Raw genomic sequence first — 15,839 nt, forward strand, 5'->3', positions numbered from 1 at the left:
GAACTCCTCATTAAATCTGGCTCCTGAAGATTGTTTTTTGTTTTCCTAAAGTTTTATGTTACTTTGTTTTACATTTGTATATGTAATCAATCTTGAAGGCAATGTTTTTGTAAGTAATGTGTGAGCTGTATTGAAGGTTTTTTTCCTTTGCCTGTAGTTTGTCCAGTTATATTAGTATCATTTCTCCACCTATGTACATGCTTGTACCCTTGTCAAAAGTTAGTGCAACGTATTTTTTTAGGTGTATTTCTGTGTTCTTCAGAGTACCTTGGTTTGATACCCTGCTCCAGCCTGCTGCTAATGCAGACCCAGGGAGGCAGCATTGATGGTTCAAGTAGATGAATTCCTATCACCCATGTGCAAGACCTGAATTGAATTTCCAGCTCCAGTCTTTGCCAGACCCAACCCAAAACACTGCAGGCAATTAGAGAAAGAACCAGTGGATGAGAACTCTCTTAACATGGCTAGCTATTTCATTCACTCAATTTGTTCACCTCTCAAAATAAGTTTGAAAATGGTAATTCTGGAGTAGGCATTTGGTGCAACTGCTAAGACACCACTGGGGGTGTCTTCTCGCATATTGTAGCACCTGAGTTCATGTCCAAGCTCCACTTCCCATTGGAGCTTCTTGCCACCATACACTCTAGGAAGTAGCAAGAACCTGTATCCCTGCCACTCGTGTCGAAGACCAGGATTATTTTGCTGGTTCCTGGCTTTGACCTAGCCCAGCCCAGCTCCAACTGTTGATTACATTTGGGGATTGAACTGACAGATGAAAAGTTTCTGTTTCTCTGTGTCTTTCTGACTTTCAAATAAAATGAAAATAAATATTTACATTACAATTGGCAATCTTATTAAGACTTTTTTGTTTCTCTAGTCTAATGCTTGATTTTATTTTCTAAGGAAGTGACTTATGATTTTGAAATCATTGAATAAATACTAATTAGTAGTTTCTCTTCAGATATAATTTGAGTGTCTTACTAATTGCCAAGATTGAAGTTTTTCAAAAGAATGACACATTCTTGGCTTAGCTATATCACTTTCAAGTTCTAAAATATTTCATTGAACTATTTGTGAATTTTTGAAAACTTTTGAAGGCTTACTTCTGGAATGTTTCAAGACCACCCATTAGATTTATAAGACTGCTTATAAAGAGTCTTGAAAATCCTATTTTTCTGCCTTAAGAAAAATCTGGTTTACCTTGTTATAATCTCAGAGAAATTCATTTATCGAAATGGTAAAATGAAATATTCTAAAGCACTGAAATTTAGGGTATTGGAGTTCAAGATGTGTCTGTTATTTATAAACAGTATATCAAAAGTTTTTAAATGAATGGCTTTTGTGGTGTATCAGTATAAGCTTGCACTTGTAACACCTCTATCCCATGTTGGAGTGCTAATTCAAATATCCAGCTATTCCATTTCCCAGTCAGCTCCTGGCTAATGAACTTAGGAGGCAGTGGCTGATGGCCCAAGTGCGAGTTCCTGCCATGTAAGTGGGAGACCTGGATGCACTTGCTGGCTCCTGGTTTCAAACTGCCCTAGCCCTGGTTATAGCTATGTAGAAAGTAAACCAATGCATGGAAGTTTCATTGTGTGTGTGTGTGTGTGTGTGTGTGTGTGTGTGTATTTATGCCTTTCAAATATATCACTACTTAATTTTTTTTCAAATGAAAACATTTGTATTTTCATGTTTTGATGACTAATTTTGCAAAATCTCAAACCATCTTGTAAACCTCTTGATTTAAACGATTACTTGGAAATACACTATTTAAAAAATAGGGCACTGGCAAACTTATCAGGGCTGAAGAAGAACTGAAAGGAAAATGTCACCTTTTGCTTTTGGATGAGGGGAAAATGAAATGATAAGGCTTTCATTTCTGTCTTGCTTTTAAAGATAAAGGTTTTCCATTCTGTTTTTCCTGCTTAGTGATTGAGGGTGGGAGACACAAAACAAGACCTTCCTTTTCCTTGGTTCTGTTTCCCATCCTGCTTATATTCTAAATGACTTCTGTTACTTTAATAAAAAATCACTGTTGGCCTATAACAGTATGAGTATAGGGTTAAATATTTAGACTAAAAAGGAAGAATATGATAATAATGGGTCCAAAATAACAGTCTTAACATACTTAGCAGAATTTAATCTCCATATAAAAACTCCCGAAGTTATAGCAAACACCCTGAAGTATTATCATCATAATGAAGCTTACAACTACTAGTATCAGTGATTCATGTTGTTCCCACCTACTTCTCCCCTGCTTGGTTACTAGTGACAGCTGCAGCAAAACCTAGCCTATAATCCAAAAGAAAAAAAAAGTTTAATTTAAGGGACAGTGCAGTATAATGGTACTCATCGTGAATAGATATCTAAGTATCTTTGCTCACATATAATTTTAGCTACACTTTGGTGTTTACTTAAGCTGATGAGACATTTTTATTCTTTTTTATTTTATCTTTATTAATTTAAAAGAAAGAGAAAACACTCATCCCTGGTTCACTTCCCAAAAATGCATGTGACAGCTGGGCTGGGCCAGACTGAAGCCAAGAGCTGAAAACTTAAATCTTGGTATCCCACGTGCATAGCTGGAACATAAATACTAGAACCAGGGATTTGCACTAACAGAAAGCTGGAATTGGGAACTGGGCCAGGACTTGAACCCTAGCACTATACTATGAGATGCAACTTAACCAGTGCACCAACTGGTCAACCTTTCAAAAGCTCATTCTCTAAAGCAGTGAATTCTTAGAGCCAGTGAGCTTTGGAGAGTATATTCCACCAAAAGGTCTCTACAACTGGCTTAGGCAATATCTGGGCTTACATAAACAATGAGATGCAAGAGGTTGGTTATTCCTGCACAGATGAGTTTTTGCTAACAGTATCATTTTTAGCAAGTGAAGACCACAAAAACCTTTTGACTTGTGGCAGGATCCACTCTAATGAGACTGTTTAGCTGTACCAATGAACAGATTGCCAAATAAAATACCAAATAAGCAAGACCGGTCAATTGCAATCCACTCTCCCGTAACATGAGCCAGCATAGTCTTATGTTTATGGATTCAGTTCTCTCCTCCAAAAAAATAACATTAAGATGTTTCAGCAGAAATAAAGCTATATTTGTAGGGCATCTCCCATAGGTTTGAATGCAAAAGGCATGTAACCACTTTAAGAGATCAACAGTGTTTTTGCAGGCAACCTTAAGGATAAATCCACATTGTGTTCAGGATTCTGTATTGGGCCAAACTTAACAATGACCATTATGTGTAGAAAATAGCAACCATTGTTACTGAATTAAACTGTCTCTGGAGATTTAAAGCGAAATTTAAATCAAACTAATGGCAGCATAACGAAAGAAATTAGCTAGAGAGAAGTGTTTAGAAGCAGTAATTGTAGTGGACTTATTCAAGGATACAGGGCAAAAAGAACCCTCAGCTGCATGTAAAGTGAGGACTGTGTATTTGTTAAAAAAAAAAATCCAAAGTGTATATATACATACAAAAATTGAATTTTTCAGCTGGACTTATTTTGTGAAAAGCAAAAAAAGACATTATAAGTGATATAGAGCAGGCTGTTTGTGGCCATCTCCCAGTAAAATAGAATTTGTAGAAGTGATTTCTGTTGTGATTTCAAAGTATACATATATGTGCTTGCAAAAATTAGTGGCAGAATTATCTGACATAGTAAATGTTGACCATTTTATGGGCATTTTATTAGAAAATAAGGCAACCGGTTTTCTCTGTGAAGTTGCCTCAACAATAATAGTGAAAGTCAGAAAAAACATTTCACATCCAAGAATATTTAAAACTCTGCTTGGATGCGTTTAACACTTTGAAGTGCTGGCAACATCTGGTAACAAGTAGAAACCGGAATCTTATAAGCTATGCATTCATGTTACCACTTCATCTGAATTAGTCATTTAAAGGGGATTTTATGTGTCTTCCTAAAAACTGACAAGGTTAATCTTACAACTAGGGTAACCTGACAGGAAATGCTAACAGGGCTCTTTTCTTTTGAAGGTTTCATTATTTCTTTTGACGTGTGTGTGTTGGGGGGGGGTTGTTTTGAAATTTGAAAACTGAAGGATATTTAACAACTGATTTTTTACTTGTGTCTTTGTGTGGCAAATTTGAGATAAAAATATATTAAGAAGTTTTAGTACTTTGGGCTCTGCTTTTTTTCTACAATATCAGTACTTTATAAAAATACAGGACGTAAGAAAATCACTTCAACAGCCAAATAGGATGCTGGAGTCAGTTCTAATAAAAGATAACCCACCATTTGGTTGGCCATATGAACTCTTAGGGGTAATTATATTCTACCAATGGGACATGAGTAGATACCTTTTATCTTTATTTGGTTTGCATTAAAAAGACAAATGCTACAAGTTTATTCTTGATGTAATAAACTTCTGTAGCAAATGAAAGTTTTATTTCTTTAGGATGCAATGAATGTCACAAACATATATTCACTTAATGAATGTGATGTATCATGCTATGTTTAGATGCTAAGAAGATTGCTTAAACAGGCAGAAAAATCACTGCTCTCACAAAGCTTAAGAAACATTAAAAAAATAGAGCAGTTTAAAAGTACTTAACACTTTCAATTCAGCTTTAAAATGCATTAATTAAATCAGTTTATGAAAACCTTGCACATTTCATTTGAAGTTTGAGGAAAGTTTGACAACTTGTTTAGATGACACGGCAAGAAGCTAGAAGCTGATGAGTGATTTTTCATTTTTGATCAATTCTATTTTTAGAACCTATTTAAAGTGAGCAACATTAATTCTGTAGGGTTTTGTTTTTGTGTGTGTGTGTGTTTTTAAAGCAATAATAGACCATTTGAATACCTGGGGAATGTTGCTGGTTTAGCCTGTGGATTTAATCTTTAGGAAGAACTTAATGTGTATGTGTGATAAGGCAGTGAAGATAAAGTAGCCATGGAAGAATACCTGTAAACTTATAGCAATTGTAAATGTATTTTTTAATTTGAAGAATTATATAGCACTAAAATGAAGCTAATGTTCAGCATGGAAAATACATGTACTGCCCAGTTATTTTTGCATATGTGAATAGTCCCAGAGCTGACTCAAAGGAGATGACATGATGGTTCCTGTCCTGAAGTAAAATGAGATGACGGGTTGCGGTGGAAAAATGATGTGGTCATGACCATATTTGCTCACATCTCCTGTTCATTTCCTTTTATAGAGGAAAGCTAAGGCGAGTCTCCTTTCTTATTTTTTAGTTTCCTTTTTATATTTTTGTTCTCATACCATTTTCCTTTTGAAGATTGCATTAGAATAATTTGAAATTCAATTGGCTCAATTTGTGCTTTATAATGGCATAAGTACTCTTTGGAATGACCATCCTGGAAGCCTTGTACCCATTTTAGGGAGTTCATATTATATGTTCAAAATATGAATGTCCGTGGTCATAAGTACCCTTAGTTCTTATAGATGTGAAAAGCATGTTTCACAAACCCATATTTTTTTATGCCATTTAGTACAGTTCCTTAATATAACCCAAAGTTTTAATTTTGTTTTCTAAGATATCAAGTAATTTCATATAAGACTTTTTAAACACTTATGTTTAAAGAAATGTTAAAACTTGCTAATATAGCACAATGAACTTCTCCCATTTTTTAAATTATTGACGTTTGATGTTCTTATTTCAAATATTCTCCCCCATTCTGTTACAAATGAGAATTACTTTAGAATAATTCACTTTATCATTTGACCTATATATACTAAGGTATTGTTTTTACTTTTAAGATTTTATTTTTATTTGAAAGACAGAGTTAAAAAGAAAAGGAGAAACAGAGAGCTTCCATTCATTGTACACTCCCCAAATGGCCACATGTCTGGAGCTAGGCTGATCTGAAGCAAGGAGCCAGGAGCTGCTTCTGGGTCTTCCACGTGGATATGGAATGGTGGGGGGGCAAGTACTTGTGTCATTGCCTGCTGCAGACTGTTAGCAGGTAGTTGGATTGGAAGTAGAGTAGCCAGGAAGTGAACTGGTGCCTTTTGGGAATACGGATGCTGGGAGCCCAGTTTTGATTATTTTAAAATACTTCTTTAAAGGTTTTATTTATTTTTACTTTGAAACGAGAGATTTACAGAAAGAATGAGAGACAAACAGAAAAATCTTCCATGTGCTGGTTCACTTCCAAAGTGGCTGCAATACCTGGAGTTGAGCCAATCCAGACCCAGGAGCCAGGAATTTCTTCCAGGTCTCCCACGCGGGTGCAGGGTCCCAAGGCTTTGGGCGGTCCTCCACTGCTTTCCCAGGCCACAAGCAGGGAGCTGGGTGGGAAAGCGCAATAGCTGGGACATGAACAGTGCCTGTCTGGGATGCCAGTGCCACAGGCAGAGACTTTAACATTTATAATCTTGACTGCTTTATGCCTGTAATTACTAAATGCCAGAAAAGGAAATCATTACTGCTTATGAAACAGTTTGATTTGCTACCTGGCTGTTACATCATTTCTTACTATTTTTAAAAAGGCTTTTTTATTTTTGTTGGAAAGGCAGATTTACGGAGAGGAGAGACAGGGAAAACAGGGAAAAAACTTTTCATCCACTTATTTGTTCCCCAAATGGCACCACTGCTGAAGCTGAACCAATTCATAGCCAGGAGCCAGGAACTTCTTCTAGGTTTCCCATGTGGGTGAAGTCTCCAGGCTTTGGGCCATCCTCCATTGTTTCCCAGGCCATAAGCAAGGAGCTGGATGGGAAGTGGAGCAACCAGGATACCACCAGCACCCATATGGGATGCCAGCGCTGCAAGATGGAGGATTAACCATTTGAACCATCACACTGGCCTTTCTCTCTTTCTCTCTCTCTCTCTCTATATATATATATGCATATATGTAATGTATATATATATGCACATATGTAATATATACACACATACATGCATATATGTTATATATACCCTTACATATATATGTATATATACATATATATACTCTATATATACATATATATGTAATTTTTTAAGGTTTTTTTTTTGAAAGTAAGATTTACAGAAAGGAGGAGAGACAGAGAGGAAAATCTTCCGTCGGCTTCCCCAAGTGGCCACAAAGGGCAGAATTGAGTCAATCCAAAGCCAGGAGCCAGGATCTTCTTCCAGGTCTCCCATGCGGGTGCAGGATCCCAAGGCTTTGGGCCGTCCTCAACTGCTTTCCCAGGCCACAAGCAGAGAGCTGGATGGGGGAAAAACAAAACCGAGACAAAAACTGGCACCCATATGGGATTCTGGCGCATGCAAGGCGAGTACTTTATCTGCTAGGCTATTGCAGCGGGCCCTAATTTTTAAATGTTTCTTTTTATTTAAAACGAGGCATGATTGAGAAAGAGGGAGGCACACAGAGAGATTATATCAACTGATATACACCCCAAATTCTTGAAAGAGCCCTTTGGGCAGGAGCCAGGAACTCCATCTTGGCCAATGCCATAAACAGAAGAAACCCAAGCACTTGAGCCGGTATCCCCTATCTTCCCAGGTGCACTAACAGCAAAGTGGCTGGGAAATGGAGGAGCCGGGACTCAAACAGAATGGGACCCAGGCATCCCAACTGGCAGCTAAACCATGTAGTGCCACATCATCTGTTCTTTAACCTATTTGTTTTTTTATTACCCATGCTGCCATATCATCTTTTCTTTAACCTTATTTATTTATTTACTTATGTAGCTATTTATTCATGTATTTACCCATGTTTAATGAAAAGAAGGAAAAGAGTATACTTGACAAACCAGGCAGGCATCTCAGTAAAGGTCTGAGAGCCCCATCTGAATTTCTTTGCATGTTGGTATGAGACTTCCTTTTTTCCTTTCCCTGGCTATTTTTGCGGTACTGCTAAGTAGAATGCTTTCTGGGTGCAGAATTCCTCTCAGAACTTCCTAATAGCCCCCTTGGTGAGAACATTCTTACTTTTTTTTAAAAAAAGATTTATTTATTTTATTACAGTCAGATATACAGAGAGGAGAAGAGACAGAGGAAGATCTTCCAGCCATTGATTCACTCCCCAAATGAGCTGCAACAGTCGGTGCTGCGCCGATCCAAAGCCAGGAGCCAGGAACCTCTTCCGGGTCTCCCAAGTGGTTGCAGGGTCCCAAAACCTTGGGCCGTCCTCGACTGCTTTCCCAGGCCACAAGCAGGGAGCTGGATGGGAAGTGGAGCTGCCGGGATTAGAACCGGCGCCCATGTGGGATCCCGGGGCGTTCAAGGCGAGGACTTGAACTGCTAGGCCACGCCGCCGGGCGCCCATTCTTACTTTTTAAAACAAATTTTATTAGAGGAGGTTGTTCGGCATGCATGATCCCTGGTTCAGAGCGTGGTGCTCTGCTTTCAGTCCAGTTTCCTGCTTGTCTGTACCCGGGGACAGCAAGCAGCGACTGGAGGACATGCGTCCCTGGCACCCCTGGGAAACATCTGGATGAAGCTCCTCACTCCTGGTTCTTCTTGGCTGCTAACTCCCTGTATCAGAGATGGCTGTTGGGGGGGCATTTAGGGAGTGCCTCACCTAGACGTATTCTCATTGATTTCTCCCACTCTGTTGTGATCTCATTCATTCATTAACTCATTCTGGCTCCTTCCCTGCAACTCTGCCTTTTTGTGTTTATAAGAAAAATTCTGCCTCTCTGCCCTTAAAATAAAATGAAAATAGGTGATTTAAAAGATTTTCTTATAAATTTTTAAACTACATTGCCTTGATAAAATTATGTCTGGGAAAAAAACCTAGATAAATGTGACAATTCTGTTCTCAATTTAAAAATTTGTGTTAAAACCTATGTATCACATTTGTCTCTAAAGTGGATGGCTCCATCATAAAGAATACTACTGATTCTGAAACCAAAAAATGGTGTGTGGGCCTTTAGCACATCAAAATTAACTTTCATGGTAGCTCATGCTAACACTAATGATAGTTGAGTCTTCACTGTGTTCACATTTGCATTGATGGGCAGAAGCCACAGGGGATAAAGCTCCTAGTGCCTTACCTACAAGAATGCAGGCAACAGGCAGCACTGACTCTGTCTGTGTATCCCTTGATGCCTTTGTCACTAGAATAAGTCCTATAGCATGCGGTATATTTACAGATTCCCTTGATGAATCAAAGAAAATTAATTTTATAAAATCTCATCTCATGAGTATACATATTTTCCACATTTGATGAGACATTTTTGCTCAATTTGAATATAAAGTAGTTGTCTTGAAGACAAGTACTCATACATTACTTGAGTTCTGAGCTAAATTAACTGTCTTCTAAAACCAGAAAAGCTATTTTTTTTTCTTAAAATTGAATTGACTGAAGCAAAACTGAATATTTGAACCAAGAGAGCGTCTCACAGCAAGGAAAACAAAGAATATATGTTGCCAATAATAAAATGAGACCATGGGGAATAAGAAAACCACCTGCCATGCCTGCATCACTTGTGGAAGCCCTTTTGTGTCCATGCTATTCCATTTAAGATCCAGCTCCCTGCTAATGGCCTGGGAAATACTTACCTGTTCCTAGTGGTATTGATAATGTACTTAAAATGATTTGATTGATCTTGTACTATACAGGGTGTCGATATTTGGAAGATGTTGATAACTTAGTATCATAGTTTTCCAAATATCCATTGTATAGTGTTACAAAGTCAAGCTTGGGTAGAAGGCTCATTCAAAGTGCAAAAAAAAAAAAAAAAAAAAAAAAAAACCACAAAAACATACAAACAAAAAAAGTGCTAGATAGAGCAATGGATTTTAATATAATAGAATATGAAGAACAATTGTTATATCAAATCTTCACATTTTAACAGACATTTAAGAAATTACTCCTCCAGTTTTACTCTGGCATTAGATTATCCATAGTTATTTGGAAGGCTCTTAAAAATGCTTACCTGTACAATATTTCTATGGCAGGTCAGATTTCTCCATATACGAACTTGAACAAAAATACATTATAGCAGATTGTATACAGAAAGATAAGAATAGTCAGCTATATTGGGATAAGTTAAACGAGGTAAGCAATGTAACTGTGCTATTCTTGTCACCTTTTTTTTTACAAAGTTAATTTTCCCTAAAAATGTTATTTATGTTAACATGTAAAAGATTTATTGGATTTTTTTCATTTTTATTGATTTAAGACACAAAGACATAAAGGTCTCTCATCCATTGGTTCAGTTCCCAACTGCTTGCAATGGAAGGATGCTGGACTGGCCAGGCCGACGTGGAGGACAGGGAGCTCAGTCCACGCCTTCCTGGTGGGTAGTGGGAGCCCAGCTCCTTGACGCATCACACACCATCTTTCAGGACGTGTCTTAGCAAGATCTTGGAATCAGGAGTGGATCCAGGGCCTGAACCCCGACGTGTTCTGATGTGGGATGTGGGAGTCTTCATCATTTCACCAAATACCTGCCATTGTTGCTAATTTTAAAATAAGGATCTTAAAAGTAACTTTTTGTCATTTCTAATGTAATAAATCCATTGATCTCACCCACTATGAAAAAGGTCCGGAGGTCACAAATGCTAGGAGCTGTTGAGATAGCTAGGATTTTTGTTGCTCCTCTTGCACTGCCTCCCCTTGCCCTCCTACCCTTTTTTTTTCCCACTTTTTTGAATGAGAAAATCTCAGGTTGGAAAGGTGCAGAGCATATGAATTATTTCATTATTTTGTGTTTTTAGTGGCTATGAATGGAGCACAGATGTCTTTTAAACCAGTTCCTTGTATCATGTGCTGCTCAGATGATGATTTCTGAAGATCTCATTCTTAAATTGCCTTCAGTTTATTGTAACCATCTGATTTTAGTGCATTAGGACAAGATAGATAATTTAGTATCCGATGAGATGTTTCATAACTTTGATTACTTTGTTATGCAAGTAAAGTGATAATAAATACTGACGTTTTAACATTCCTTGGAATTTAGACATTTTATTCTAATTTATTTTTCTTCTCAATTGTGAAAAAGATGGCCTCCATAAACAAATCTACTTGATTGTTAAAATTGACACATTTTGTAACAGGGAGTTTTTGTACCTAGTGCTGCTTCTAGTTTAGCTATGAAATGTATTCCAAAATCACAGTAGCAGTTTGCTGTATGTTAATTTGGTACCTACTGTATGTGTTGGATTCCTTTGTCTCCATGCTTCAGTTACTGCAGGTCCTGTTTGCTTGCTTTGTTTTTATAAGTCATGAAGATGAGTAAAATGCTATTTCATGGGAGCAAAAAAGAGATCACATTGTTGAGGTGTGGCATTTTAGCACAGTGGGAGAGGCCTCTGATGTGAATGTCACACGTGGAAAGAGTGCAGCCATTCCGGGGTGTGGTGGAGATCATGACGTTTGGATCAAAGTTGGGAGTGGCTTAAAAATACTACGTCTAGATCCCTGTTCCGGCTACATAGGACTCTGATTCATATATGAAACTCTTGCAACTGTTTGGGTGTGGCTCTTTCTTTCTGCTCTGAGGGAATTGTGTGTCCTCGGGGAGTATGTGTGTGAAGTCTCACCAAAATTTGTTCCTAAGGGAGAGTGAGAACAAGAGCTTGATTTTCATTGTCTTGCCTTAGTATTCCTCATGACCAGATTCAGAATCTAATACATTCTTTTTCCTCCTGTAGCAGGCATACAAAAATGTAAACATTTGTTGCCCTACGCTCACCACCATCTTCTATTCTCAAACCAATCTTCACCCGTAGTGAAAAACAAGGATTTGTTCCCATACAGTCACACACATGCACATACACAAACGAAAATGCACACCCACGCACACCTCAGGGGATGAGTGAGATACAAGTTTACAAAATGGAGGGCAGATTAAAACTGGTTGTACCATCCTTTAGGACATGGCCTACCTTTCATTTACCAAGTAGATGTGCAATTTTAAAGGGGAATATCTATTGTTAACATTTGACTGCAATGTTTTGCAGTTGAAATAAATGCCATTATGTAATAGTAGATAGAACTTAAATCAGCAACTTGGTGTTGACAGATTTCACTCTGATTAAAGATTAGCCTTGACAACAGGAAAGCACATATGTTCCAGGTGACCAAGAAAGGGGAAGCCAAGGAAATGGTTTTTAAGTAGCACTGTTGTAATGACGCATAAATGACTTGTTTCTTAAAAAGTCATCTTCTGAAGTTGAACATTAGATAAGAGGACGTCAGAAAGTTCGTGGGGGGTGGGAGATGAAATGAAATGATCAGCTTGTTTGGGTGCAAGTAAATTTGGAAATCCAGGTATCTGTTTAAAATAGCAGTTTCCTCTATGTCAGTGCTGCATGTCTGAAAAAGAGAGTTACGCAGCATTTGGAACTAGTCGTCTAAGTAGCTTGTGAGGGAACAGGTGTTGCTGAAGAAAAGGTAAGAGGAAAAAACCCAACATTTGTGCTTGAGCACTGGTAACTGCTGTCTTACCAGGGGCGATGTCTTGTGGCCCAGTTTTCTTTGGAAAATCTGTGATACTATCTTGCTTTTTTTTTTTTTTTTCCACTGTTAGCCTAAGGAGCTTGGTAGTTATTATCTCCTATATTCCTGACTTGCTGCAGGCAAACAGGGCTGTGCTTATTTTACAAATGGAGAAACTGGGACCTGGGCAATTTGAAGAGGCTCCTTTCACATAGTGAGTCAGCACAAAGACAGACGGAAACCATGTCTGCTGGCGCCTACTGCTGTATTCCTTCTGTTCTAAATTGTGTTGCCTTTTGCTGTATTTGACACAGTTTTTTTGTGATTGGTGAAAGAAATTAAGGCACTTGCCTTCAGGAGACAAAATGTAAGCCAGTATGTGCTATTGGTGCCTATTAATGAGGACAAGAAAATCTTGTCTACTTCATAATGGGACTGTCCAGTGAGGGTTGCTTTTCAAGAGTCAACACACCGTGGGTCGCCTCCTATTTGTAAGAACTCAGTAGACCAAAAACAAAACTCACTTTGTTTTATGTTTGTATAAAAGGATATGTATTATCTCACTTTTTCATCCTCAGGAAGTAAGTAGAGCAAATGATACCCTCATAGTTTTATCCCAGCCACATTATCCTAGGACCTGCACCTTCCTAATCGCCATGGTGGTCACAGCCACACTGAGGTTGGGATCTAGTCCAGTTGACTCATCATAGCAACCTTGTGAAGCTACGTGGCTTGAGATCCATTGTTGCACGTAAAGCTGGGGCTCAGGGAGTCTAAGTCATTTGTTCAGGGTCATGCAGACTTCAAGGTTGTCAGATTCCTACTAGCCTGATTCATCCATTGTATTTCATTTCCTCTCAAATTATTAACTTACCCTGTGCCCACTATAGGAATGATCTGAGCCTAACACAACGCTTCCATTGATGTTCTGGTCTCTCGCATGAAAGGCATTCACAACTACCAAGTTGCTGAATTTAGCTGTTTACTGTTTAAATATCTTAACTGGTTAAAATACAAGTTTCAGGGCCCAGCGCAGTAGCCTAGCAGTTAAAGTCCTCACCTTGTACGCTCCAGGATCCCATAAGGGCGCCGGTTCTAAACCCGACTGCCCTTTTTCCCATCCAGCTCCCTGCTTGTGGCCTGGGAAAGCAGTCAAGGATGGGCCAAAGCCTTGGGACCCTGCACCCATGTGGGAGACCCAGAAGAGGCTCTGGGCTCCTGGCTTTGGATCAGTGCAGCTCAGGCCGTTGTGGCCACTTGGGGACTGAATCAGTGGACGGAAGATCTTCCTCTCTGTCTCTCCTCCTCTATGTGTATCTGACTTTGCAATAAAAATAAATCCTTAAAAAAAATACAAGTTTCAATAATACAGCAGTTATCACATATCCAGTACTTAGCCTGTGCAACCATGATCTAAATTTATGACACAAATTAAATCATTTAAGCCTCCCAACAAAGTCAAATGCAGTTATTATTACATGAAGTAGTCACTGTTATCATTAACCAGGATGAGAAAACAGACAGAATAGTTTAAGCAGCTTGCCCAGGGATATGTATAACTAGTAGAGTGTAGAGCCAGGATTCGAACCCAGGCTGGCTCCAGAGCTCATCACCTATGCATTGCTGCCTCTCAGTACAGAATGATTTAGGCCTGCAAGTCTTGGCTTCATTCCTATGTACTATTCTGGTAGAAATTATAAAACTACTTCAAAAGGAGAAAGAGGAATCGTTTATACAAACCAATTTTGATATCTATGCAGTATTTGAATATATACCATTTGCCTTGGAAGTACATGCACAGTTCCTACAAATTATAGCTCTTCTTTCAACAGAAAACAAAATGTCTATGCCTAAAATAAATGTGTCAGCACCTCACACAGAGAACTCAAATGTCGTGAATAGATCAAAATGAAGAAGGCAGAATATAAGTGGTCCGTTATAGTTAATGTGCCTTTCCAACAAATGTACTTGATTGTGGATGAGTGACTTGGTCGCGAGGGAGAAGCTGTTCTGTGTGTTCTAAAATAAGGAGGTTACTTGGCTACTGTTCAAACTCTAAATAGGTATATGGGTTATAGCCATTTGATCTGAACCAACTATAAATTCCCTCGAGTGTTTGTGTGATTTTTCTGGAGCTGAAATGAAAGAAAAATTCTAAATGTTGCATTTAAATTAGAATTTATTAATACCTTGGCAAAATAGTACAAGGCCAACAGGAAGGGGATTCGTAAGTATTATATCATTCTTTTGCCAGGGTGTACTCCTTTCTAGCAGGAAGTGTTGTGACTTGCTCTCTAAAGATGCAATTGTAAGAAGAATGTTGGGTTTCCAGATTGCCCTTCTGGGCGTGGGAGAAGGTTCTTTCTATTAGCGCTGCGAGAAAGGAACGAAACAGGTTTGCTCTCGTTGCGGAAGGGTAACTATTTTATATTATTTTTTGGGGCTCTAACTTTTAGATTACTAAATATTTAAACAGAAATTCAATTTCTAAAGATGGAGATTTCTGTTATTTATTAGGAAGGATAAATGTGGAGAGTCATTTTAAAAATATTCCGGTAGAATTAAATTTGTTTGACAAGGAATTGTCTTTGAAGTTTACAATCTAACCTATTCTGTGTATATTTCACCTTTTCTTTATTTTAACAACGTTTCTGGAACTTCACACATTTTAAAAGGGGATCTTCAAATCCAAATGATAGAGCTGGATTTATCAAACTAGATGCCAAAAAGTTTAAATGATAGAAGGTATTTTCTATGGCTTGCCAGGAGTGAGAAACGTTGACTTTTAAATGTTTTCTAATACCTGTTAAGATTTTTTTTTTCAAAATTAAAAGAAACAAAAGTTGAGGTAACTGTCGTGAATGAACTTGCTATGGTTAGATTATTATTCTGTATTGCAGAGTGATTTATTTCAAATGGTAGTCTTGGTGCTTATAATTTACAAGATATCTGAAAGTCATTGGTGATGAGATTTGGGTGTTGGTCTTTAATATGGAAGTGATAGTAGTTTCTAGTGCTCATAAATTCACCAGGATTTTTTTTTCACATGATGAATAGGATAAGTTTGATTTTTTCCCCCCATGTTTATGGCCTAAGCAATAATAGTGAGTATATAGCAAATTCTGACTCTGAGTTAGAACTATCTGTCAGATAGATTGAATTTAGTACACTATGTTGAAATGCAAAGCACCAAACAAAAGGATCTCAGTGCTTCAGTCAACACGTCCTGGATTTGAGAGCAGATGAGTAAGGTGTACTCACTGTTAAGAAGTCACCTGCAGTAACAAATAGATCATATTTCGCTCAACTCCAAGTATAAGCTGAAGTTGTGCTGTCTCATGCTTTCTGACCTGTAGGTCATAGCATTTTCTGGTATTTTTGTTTTTAGTTAAAGCATGCTGGCTAGTTTAAGCTTGCCTAGCCATTCACTTGTGTTGTGGGCCCCCTCCCCTAAG

General features: G+C 38.1%; 1 protein-coding gene across 3 annotated transcripts in view; it reads left to right on the forward strand.

The window, feature by feature from the left end:
- The window catches only part of PLS3 (plastin 3), a 90,886-nt gene that overhangs the window by 15,285 nt on the left and 59,762 nt on the right, over positions 1 to 15,839 (forward strand). The window contains exon 1 of one of the 3 annotated variants that reach the window (XM_058658840.1): positions 14,702 to 14,800. The exons of the other annotated variants lie outside the window; for them this stretch is intronic. The gene's annotated coding sequence lies outside the window, so the exon portion shown is untranslated. Of the gene's footprint in view, positions 1 to 14,701; positions 14,801 to 15,839 lie in introns of those variants that run through there. 3 annotated transcript variants of the gene reach the window in all.

The sequence above is a fragment of the Ochotona princeps genome, chromosome X (genome assembly GCF_030435755.1).
Source record: "Ochotona princeps isolate mOchPri1 chromosome X, mOchPri1.hap1, whole genome shotgun sequence".
NCBI lineage: Eukaryota > Metazoa > Chordata > Mammalia > Lagomorpha > Ochotonidae > Ochotona > Ochotona princeps.